At 33.0% G+C, this 11395-nt stretch overlaps 1 protein-coding gene across 2 annotated transcripts in view; it reads right to left on the bottom strand.

The window, feature by feature from the left end:
• The window catches only part of MSR1 (macrophage scavenger receptor 1), an 86197-nt gene extending 78095 nt beyond the window's left edge, over positions 1–8102 (bottom strand). The window contains exon 1 of one of the 2 annotated variants that reach the window (XM_003807438.5): positions 7730–8102. The gene's annotated coding sequence lies outside the window, so the exon portion shown is untranslated. The remainder of the gene's footprint in view (positions 1–7729) is intronic. The other variant, XM_008959540.4, reaches the window with a different exon arrangement.
• Positions 8103–11395: the final 3293 nt, after the last annotated feature.

The following is an 11395-nucleotide window of genomic DNA, read 5'->3' on the forward strand; positions in this document are numbered from 1 at the left end:
AAGAAGACTCAGCACAAAAGACAAGGAAGAACTTTTTGACACTGCAGGAGAAAAACAAGAAGCAGTCAGGGTCATGGAAAAGAACAAAGAAGTTCGTGGCCTGCAAGAAATCCATAACCTGCCACATAGAATTTAAGTTGTTTTTCCTGTGTGGTAGAAGCAGAAATAGAACCTTGCAAGATTGGCAGTAATAAATGTATAAAAATGAAAGTCCCTGAGTGCATAAATGAAAGTTGTTCATGCTCATGGTTTTTTGTTGAGAAGAGAGATACTGATAATTGCACTGAGATAGCACATCCAGGGGAGTTTTATTTATTTCTGGGTATTCCTCCTCATCTCCCCAAAGTCTCAACAGCAGAGTGAGCCAGGGTCCAGTTTCTGTTCTGTTTTCTCTCCTTCTATTTTCACTCCCTTCGTGATCTCACTAGCCTCATTGCTTTAAATATAATCTAGAAGGCTGATGACTCTTAAGTCTTTATCTCTTGCCCATAGCTCATCTCTCAACTCCAGACCCATATATGCACTGCCTAACAACACCCCTGCTTAGAATTCTAATATGGTGCAAACCTAGAGGTCTTCTTTTCCTCGCCTTTTCTCATCCACTACATCCAATCTCTCATCCAAGCCTGTTGCTTTGTTTTCAAACGCTATGTAGAAACTGAGGGCTTCCTGTCACTTCCTTGCTAGCATCCTGTCCAAGCCCCATCATCCTTTTCACCGTGACTTTTTTTTTTTTTTTTTTTTTGAGACAAGGTCTTGCTCTCTTGCCCAGGCTGGAGTGCAGCCATGTGATCACATCACTGCAACCTTGACCTCCTGGGTTCAAGTGATTCTTCCACCTCAGCCTCCTGAGTAGCTGGGTCTACAGGTGCATGCCACCATGCCCAGTTACTTATTTTATTTTTTTCTAGAGATGCAGTCTTGCTATGTTGCCCAGGCTGATATCAAAGCCCCTGAATGCCTTCTCGTCTCACTCAGGCCCTCATTAAAGTCTGACTCAAAAAAGCAGACCACCTGTAATTCCTGCACTTTCGGAGGCTGAGGCAGGTGGATCACCTGAGGTCAGGAGTTCGAGACCATCCTGGCCCACATGATGAAACCCTGTCGCTACTAAAAATACAAAAAATTAGCTGAGTGTGGTGGCGGGTATCTCTAATCCCAGCTACTCAGGAGGCTGAGACAGGAGAAGTGCTTGAACCTGGGAGACAGAGGTAGCAGTGAGCCAAGATCAGGCCACTGCACTCTAGCCTGGGCAACAAGAATAAAACTCTGTCTCAAAAAAAAAAAAAAAAAACAAAAAACGAAAGAAAGAAAGAAAAAGCAAGCAAGCAAGCAAGCTGACTGTTCCTGAACATCCATTTTCAACCTACAATCCCTTGGGGCTTTGTCTTCCCCATCCTGGCTTCATTTTCATTTTCTTTCCCCCAAAAACATATATTCCTTATTTGTCTTGTCTATCATCTGTCTTCTCTCATCCAAGCCAGATCCATGATGTGGACTTTTGATCTCTTTGGTTCAGGGATCAGAGAGTTCCTGAAGGTGCTCATTACATACATAATGCTGTATTTAAAATTACATAAATAAATGAAAGGCAAGATATTTTTCAAGATGACTAGATTTTATATCTTAGGTTATGCCTCAAGAAAACTTCGTGGTTCACTAAAGTAGGGATTTTAAAAATTCTTCTGTTACATATTGGAAAATAAAATATTTCTCTCTGCACTGCACGTAACTAGCAAACTGAAACAAAAAATATTATCCTCAGTGAACCCACTTTGCTTCAAAAGCATTTATTATTAAAATTACCAGATTATTTCAGCTGCTTACTCTGGTTATAATCATTGTAATTTTTTAGTAACGTGAACATACATACATGCATGAGCCTTCATTAGCAGGCAGTGAACAACTCACACTGTTCAAGTGTGCCTTTTAATATCAGTTCCAAAGTTAGGACAAAAAGTAGCTTCACATAAAGTTACTCTTCCTATTAAATGTCAATGTGCTGATAAAGGATTGTGAAATCCTTGGAGTTTGTGTAATCTATTAAAAGCACGTGCTCATGAGAAGTGAAACACGTTTCTGTAATATCAGCTTTTTATCAAGTGGATGAAAAGTTTACAGGAAATTCATAATGAAAGAATTTCAAGGTTAATTTGTTGGGAACCATATACCTTACTTTTTTGTTTTTATTATAAAACATTTTAATAATATTATAGATATGTTAGGATGAAATTTCTGTCATCTCATCACCCTAATAAAGGAAAAAAACCCTTAATTTTTTAAATGAAACTCGAGTCTTTGGATATATGTATACCTGTAACATAGTTCATATCATCATGCATGTATCATTTGGTATTATGCATTTTCCTTAAAATCACTTCATTATTTTAATATTTCAAATGAATTTTTCAAACTTGAAATTTTTTTTATTATTCTTTAGGTTCTGGGATACACGTGCAGAACGTGCAGGTTTGCTACATTGGTATACATGTGCCATGGTGGTTTGCTGCACCCATCAGCCCATCATCTAGGTTTTAAGTCCCACATGCATTAGGAGTTTGTCCTAATGCTATCCCTCCCCTTGCCTCCCACCCACTGACAGGCCCCGGTGTGTGATGCTCCCCTCCCTGTGTCCATGTGCTCTCATTGTTCACTGTCACTTATGAGTGAGAACATGCAGTGTTTGTTTTTCTGTTCCTCTGTTAGTTTGCTGAGAATGATGGTTTCCAGCTTCGTCCATGTCCCTGCAAAGGACATCAACTCATCTTTTTTATGGCTGCATAGTAGTCCATGGTGTATATATGCCACATTTTCTTTATCCAGTCTATCACTGAGGGACATTTGGGTTGGTTCCAAGTCTTTGCTACATAATAATTTAACACATATGTATATATATATAAAACAACATATATATATATGTGTTGAATTATTATGTAGCAAAGACTTGCTTACATATATAAAACCTTATATATAGGAAACACCTTATTTTATGTATACTTTCTATATGTATAAAACCTTATTTTATGTATACTTTCTATATGTATAAAACCTTATTTTATGTATACTTTCTATATGTATAAAACCTTATTTTATGTATACTTTCTATATGTATAAAACCTTATTTTATGTATACTTTCTATATGTATAAAACCTTACTTTATGTATACTTTCTATATGTATAAAACCTTATTTTATGTATACTTTCTATATGTATAAAACCTTAGTTTATGTATACTTTCTATATGTATAAAACCTTAGTTTATGTATACTTTCTATATGTATAAAACCTTAGTTTATGTATACTTTCTATATGTATAAAACCTTAGTTTATGTATACTTTCTATATGTATAAAACCTTAGTTTATGTATACTTTCTATATGTATAAAACCTTAGTTTATGTATACTTTCTATATGTATAAAACCTTAGTTTATGTATACTTTCTATATGTATAAAACCTTAGTTTATGTATACTTTCTATATGTATAAAACCTTAGTTTATGTATACTTTCTATATGTATAAAACCTTAGTTTATGTATACTTTCTATATGTATAAAAACTTAGTTTATGTATACTTTCTATATGTATAAAACCTTAGTTTATGTATACTTTCTATATGTATAAAACCTTAGTTTATGTATACTTTCTATATGTATAAAACCTTAGTTTATGTATACTTTCTATATGTATAAAACCTTAGTTTATGTATACTTTCTATATGTATAAAACCTTAGTTTATGTATACTTTCTATATGTATAAAACCTTAGTTTATGTATACTTTCTATATGTATAAAACCTTAGTTTATGTATACTTTCTATATGTATAAAACCTTATTTTATGTATACTTTCTATATGTATAAAACCTTAGTTTATGTATACTTTCTATATGTATAAAACCTTAGTTTATGTATACTTTCTATATGTATAAAACCTTAGTTTATGTATACTTTCTATATGTATAAAACCTTAGTTTATGTATACTTTCTATATGTATAAAACCTTAGTTTATGTATACTTTCTATATGTATAAAACCTTAGTTTATGTATACTTTCTATATGTATAAAACCTTAGTTTATGTATACTTTCTATATGTATAAAACCTTAGTTTATGTATACTTTCTATATGTATAAAACCTTAGTTTATGTATACTTTCTATATGTATAAAACCTTAGTTTATGTATACTTTCTATATGTATAAAACCTTAGTTTATGTATACTTTCTATATGTATAAAAACTTAGTTTATGTATACTTTCTATATGTATAAAAACTTAGTTTATGTATACTTTCTATATGTATAAAACCTTAGTTTATGTATACTTTCTATATGTATAAAACCTTAGTTTATGTATACTTTCTATATGTATAAAACCTTAGTTTATGTATACTTTCTATATGTATAAAACCTTAGTTTATGTATACTTTCTATATGTATAAAACCTTAGTTTATGTATACTTTCTATATGTATAAAACCTTAGTTTATGTATACTTTCTATATGTATAAAACCTTAGTTTATGTATACTTTCTATATGTATAAAACCTTAGTTTATGTATACTTTCTATATGTATAAAACCTTAGTTTATGTATACTTTATATATGTATAAAACCTTAGTTTATGTATACTTTATATATGTATAAAACCTTAGTTTATGTATATTTTATATATATAAAATCTTAGTTTATGTATATTTTATATATATAAAATCTTATTTTATGTATATTTACATATATAAAATCTTATTTTATGTATATTTTACATATATAAAATCTTATTTTATGTATTTTTTATATATATAAAATCTTATTTTATATATTTTTATATATATAAAATCTTATTTTATATATTTTTATATATATAAAATCTTATTTTATATATTTTTATATATATAAAATCTTATTTATACAGCCATTTTTCTAAATAAAAAATACAGCCATTTTTCTAAAATATAATTTTTTCTTTTAAACTTTTTTTCCTTTTGCCAGGGGGCAATGCTTCACTGATATAAATAATGACGTAATAAATATTTCCTTTTTTTTTTTCTTTTTTGAGATGGACTCTTGCTTTGTCACCCAGGCTGGAGTGTAATGGTGTGATCTCAGCTCACTGAAACCTCTGCCTCCTGGGTTCAGGTGATTCTCCTGCCTCAGCTTCCCGAGTAGCAGGATTATAGGCATTTGTCACCATGCCCAGCTCATTTTTGCATTTTTCACCACGTTCATCCAGCTGGTCTCAAACTCCTGACCTCAGGTGATCCACCCTCCTTGGCCTCCCAAAGTGCTGGGATTACAGATGTGAGCCACTGCCCCGGCCATTGTTTTCATAATTTAGCTTTCTTCTTTTAAAATGTTTCTTTAGGATAATTCACCATATGTGAAACTAAAAAGTGAAAGGAAAACTATTTTGAACTTCTTGGGCTCTACTGTCTTAGTGATCTTTAAAAAGATAACATAAATTTATAAATATTCCAGACTTATATATGAATATGGCAGTTTCAAGCAAAATTCACTACCATTGAATAATAAAGCTTATTTTGGAATCATTTAGATTTTGATAAGAGTTAAATAATACCTAAAAGTGGTTTTCATTTTTATTTTTTATTATTAATGTAAGAGAGAGATTTCACTGTAATTGTCTGTCATACATTGTTCTTCTTGGGTTATTATCTATTCATATTCACTGCTTATACATCCCCACAGGTTTCTGTTACCTATGCATGTGAATCAGCTCTTTATGTTTAATACATATTTACCATCTGTCTTTTCATACTTGACATGCATTCATTTTCCTAAGATTTTTCCCTATTTAGTTTTTTTATCATATTCTTTCTTTTTTCTTTTTCTTTTTTTTTTTTGAGTGGAGTTTCGCTCTTGTTGCCCAGGCTGGAGTGCTATGGCGTGATCTTGGCTCACCACAACCTCCGCCTCCTGAGTTGATGTGATTCTCCTGCCTCAGCCTCCAGAGTAGCTGGGATTACAGGCATGCACCACCACGCCCGGCTAATTTTGTATTTTCAGTAGAGACAGGGTTTCTCCATGTTGGTCAGGCTGGTCTTGAACTCCCGACCTCAGGTAATCCACCCGCCTTGGCCTCCCAAAGTGCTGGGATTACAGGTGTGAGCCACCGTGCCCGGCCCATCATATTCTTAAGGTCAACTTTATCTTCAAGACTTGGAATAAATAATAAGCTTGTGATACTCCTTATTATATAAAATAATAACTTTGATTTTTGTAACAGCAGTTGAATGTGTATATAAAATGAAAATTAAATTAGGATTATTTGTGAAACTAACAGCTTTATGCTTAAGGAACCTGTCTGTAAGAAAGATTTTAGTAAGAAATGGAAATATTTATATTGTGCCTGATGTCACTGATATTCATCCTTGGTAGCAAAGAAGAAAGAGCATCAACTTTTGAATCTGAAATCTAGATTTGAGTATTGACTGTGACATCATTTAGCTGTGTGATCTTAGGCAAATATTTTAACTTATTTGAATTGAAGTTTCTTTAGATATGTAAAATATGATCACAATATAAATTTAAAGAATTATTGCGAGAATTAAAAATAATTTTTGTAAATTGCCTGGTACACAGAAAACCATCAATATATGAATCCCTGTTATTTTAAAATATCACTTTTTTTTAAATATGAGCTTTTCTTATTTTGTTCTCACGGAATCTTCATGAGGTACACAGTAGTATTTTCTCCACTTTACAGGTTAGGGAACTGAAATGTGTAAGTAACTAGTCAAGTTACTCAACTAGGGAGCAGGGGAGCTGGAATTTGAACACAGGCAGTCTACTCCCAGAAGATCAGCTCTTACCCACTGCATAAAACTGCTAATCACTGCATAAAACATTCGTAATCTCAGTTCTATGGTTTTTCTATAAGTATTTTTACCTGGTCAGTGCAAATGCCAACCTCCCATTATATGTTGTGTGAATCTTACTTAGTCTTCAGATTAATCAGATTTCTAGCATCTCCATGAAGATTTATTTTTGATAGACATTTTTCCCATAGAAGTAATTTTGGCCTCGCCTATATTTTCATAGTAATTATCTATAGCACTTTCATACTACTTAAGGTGCTAGTAATTATCTATAGTACTTTCATACTACTTAAGGCGCTCAAATTACATTATGCCTATTTGGGGATATGTTTTAAATCGTAAGATTCCTGAGCACAAAAAGAACTATATTTTATTTTTTGTATCCTTTCCCCACATCTAGTTCAATGAAGTGCATATAGTAGATACCCAGCCAATATTTGCTATATAGTCAAGGAAAGATAATAAAAGGCATTAGATTAAAGCCAAAAATGTTCCATGAAAAGTTATGAAAGGAGAATAGGTGAAATATATCAAATCATACTTTGAATAAAACCAGTATTTTAAACAAAATATACTTAATTATATGAAAAAACCCCATTGCTAGTTCAAACTACAAAGCATTTGGTGTATTTCATATGTACTTGTGGACATATATGTTTTTCACTCATGGAAAATTTAGCAGAAATCCCTATTTTTTGATTATTGAAAAAAACCAAACCAAATTATTGCTGATACAATAAAGCATTCTACTATAAATCATTCATCTCATCATACACACACAGACACACAAATATATATCACACACATGCATGCACACACACACACAGAGTACACACATAACAATCAATAGAAACAATTCTGGAAAAAACATTAAAATAAGCCTTTTTTTTCTTTACCTTTGGTCCTAAAGAAAGCAGCACTGATTTATCCACTTCTCTCTCTTTACAATTGAAACCTAAAATCTTTATCTCATAGTATTTCAGCATCTGGTACATGAAGAAAGGAAATGACACATTCCTGCGTTGAAAATCTTTCTTAATGTGTTTCAATAGCACCCTCATCAATGCACAGGTTTGCAAAATCTAAATTTGTCAGATAACTCACTCTTCACCCCATTTAGGCCGCTTTAAAAAAAAAAAAAAAAGAGAAGTGAAAAGGAAAAGAAACAAGGGTTGTTGAAACAAGCACATAATTTACAGCAGATTGAGCTTTCCTTTTTTTTTTGGAGACGGAGTCTCGCTGTCTCACCAGGGTGGGCAGTGGTGTGATCTCAGCTCACTGCAACCTCTGCCTCCCGGGTTCTACAGGCGTGCGCCACCACACCTGGCTAATTTTTTGTATTTTAGTAGAGACAGGGTTTTGCCATGTTCGTCAGGATGGTCTTGATCCCCTGACCTCATGATCCGCTCGCTTTGGCCTCCCAAAGTGCTGGGATTACAGGCGTGAGCCACCGTGCCCAGCCTGATCTTTCCTTTTTTATAAGTAATCTATGCCTTCTAAAACATACATTAATTCTCATGATCTCCTCTTTCATGTTACTATAATGTTAAGTAAAGACTCCATGTTTGGGTAGGTGTGGTGGCTCATGCCTGTAATCCCAGCACTTTCGGTGGCGGAGGGGGCTGGATCACTTGAGGTCAGGAGTTCTAGAACAGCCTGGCCAACATGGTGAAACCAGTCTCTACTAAAAATACAAAAATTGGCCAGGCATGCGCCTGTAGTCCCAGCTACTCAGGAGGCTGAGGCTGAAGAATTGCTTGAACCCAGGAGGCGGAGGTTGCAGTGAGCAGAGATCGCACCACTGCACTCCAGCCTGGGCAACAGAGTGAGACTCCACCTCAAAAAAAAAAAAAAAAAAAAAAAGACTCCATGTTTAGTGATTCGGGTTTTTTTCTTAAATCCTTTTTCCTGTACCTTTATCCCTAGCCTCAAACACAAAACACGTGAAGAAAGAAAAGATGCCTTAGTAAGAACAATAACCTAAAAGCACTCACTCCTGTTCTCTCTATAATGATAATAGCATTAATTTTTAGAGCACCAGACAAGTTTTTTATTTCCAGTAGTATAGTAGAGGGAAGGAATCTCAGGCATGGATCAGATGAAAGGGATGTTCTTTCCCTTCTGCCATCCATCAGGGTTTTATACAATTCAACTCCGTTATTTACTCACATTCAAGAAGTTCAAGGATGACTCACATGAAAACGTTCAACATTACATTAATGAGCTAACTTTTACAACTGATATTTCTGGGAGAAGGTGTTTAGCTTATATTCCGTAGTCACTCTTTTGTGCCTAAATAGGAGAAATCATGCTTCCTACCAAAAGATGCCCCAAATTGCTGTGCCCATGGGCACCATCCTTCAGAAGACAATACGTCTGCAAGAAAGCATGCGGGGACAGCACACGGTCTTTGAGAGATGCAAAGTAACAGTATTATTCAGTCATTCTTAAGGTAACCACTAAAAGGCTAATAGTAGTAGTAGGACAGGCATCAAAGTAAGCTGCATAATTTCTAACCAGGCAGCTTTAAGACTAGAAGTACGATCACAATTTGATCCAGCCTGGACCAGCATAAATGCTATTGGCTATTCCTCATCAAATTCTTACTGACAGAGAACTGGAGACTACAAAACTCACACTCTTTCCTTTACAATTATTTGTATATGCTTCTTATTTTAAAATATAGTCCTTTTAGGTTTTTTTGTACAAAATCTGAAGTTTAAAATTTAGATATCCCTGACAATACTACGTGATTAGAAAAGTCAGACTCTGGGAATAACAAGACACCAACCTCCCAAAATTCTATCCTAATGAGGTTTCTTTCTGTCAGTATGCTTTATTTTCAGTATGTCTCCGTAATATTGTTTGGTGTATATCCACAGTGCTAACCACTTCCCTATGTGATGATTTCCACACTCTTCAGCCAATCTAATTTTTCATTAAAAAACTTCCCTTTTTATATGTCTAAATAGGTACTATATAATTTTATATAGTTTTATATATAATAATTATAGATTATGTAACATAATATTATCTATTAGCTCTTACTATATGTAAAAACACCTTTAGCAGGGAACCATGTAAAAAATGTTCAGTTCAAGCCAATGATTAATTGAGAACAGAGGTAATGTGTAAAGGGTTGGGATTTTGCATTCATTCCTTCATTTGACTTCACAGCAACTTTGTCATATCACTTCCCTAATTGAGAAATTAATGTTTAGAGATGTTAAGTACATTTCTCGAGATCAGAGTTATGAGTCATCAGAGCTGGTATTTAAACCCAGTCTGATTACAAAATTTGGCAAAATATAGTTTTTTCTTAAGCTGAAGTAGGTATATGTATTATTAGGGGACTATATAATATCTCCATCAAAAACAGTATACAGAAAACAAACCACAAATACGGGCAAATTCCAGATCATGTGGATAGTTACTTTGTTCATAGTTATTGTGATGGATCCCAATTACTTTATTTTTGTTGCTTATGGATATATGTGTCTAGAATGAGGTCTATGTAAGATTATGTCCAGTGACCAAATAGAGATTCATAATCAAATAGACAAATGGCTTGAGAGAATTGATTCAAATGTCCTAGGGCTCATTGTAGTACAGGTATACTGAACTCAAAAGAAGATTTAACATTTTACACTCATTAAGAGGTATTTTTGTATGTCTAAAGTTACAACAGGTTGTTAGTCATAATATATAGTTAATACATTATGACTTATTTATTGTATGATATATATATGATAAAGTTTTGAGATAAAATTTTTCATGTTCTTAATTCAAAGCAATAAGTAAATAGCGATTTAAATACAGATTTTAATAATGCTGCAATGGACACATATTGCTGTGGGATTATAAAGCATTTACAGAATTATCAAAACATTCTTTATTAAAACTGACATTGAAAAATTGCATATTGGCAGAGCTTTTTCTTTGATAATCATAAGCAGAAAACTGTGAAGGTACCAGTAACATTTTATATAGCCTTATTAAACAGAACTTTCCTATATGAGAATTACTGAAGTCAAAAAACAGAAACAGACCAAGGATAGTATCATAATTGAATAGTATCTTCCTTCTATTAAACCTATAATAATGTTTTGGCTTGCCCACACAATCTTAAATTGGTGGTGTTAGTTAAAATTTTAATTTTTTTGCGAGATTTTAAAATTTAATTAACATATGCATTATATTTCAAAAACTTGGTTAAGAACTGTAGGCTTACAGTGTTTAGGTCTAAATTCGTGTTTCTCTATTTTAACATAAAATTATAATAAAATAATATATCAACACTTAATAAGGTATAGAGATCAATATATTTATTTTCTTTTGAGAAACACTGCACTATGCCATACTGTCTATTTTTAAAAGAAAGTTCATGGAAGACTTCTAGTTGCAGCTTCAACATCTAAAGAGGTTGGAAGTCATCACTCATATCTCGACACCACGAAAAAAACTGGAGAAACTAAAAATCAATGACGTCTTGGACCCATCAGAGAATTGAGGTCTCAAGGAAACCACCAGCCTGAAACCGGGAGAGAGAGGAGATTACAGAG

This window comes from Pan paniscus, chromosome 7, assembly GCF_029289425.2.
Source record: "Pan paniscus chromosome 7, NHGRI_mPanPan1-v2.0_pri, whole genome shotgun sequence".
In the NCBI taxonomy this organism is placed as follows: Eukaryota; Metazoa; Chordata; class Mammalia; order Primates; family Hominidae; genus Pan; species Pan paniscus.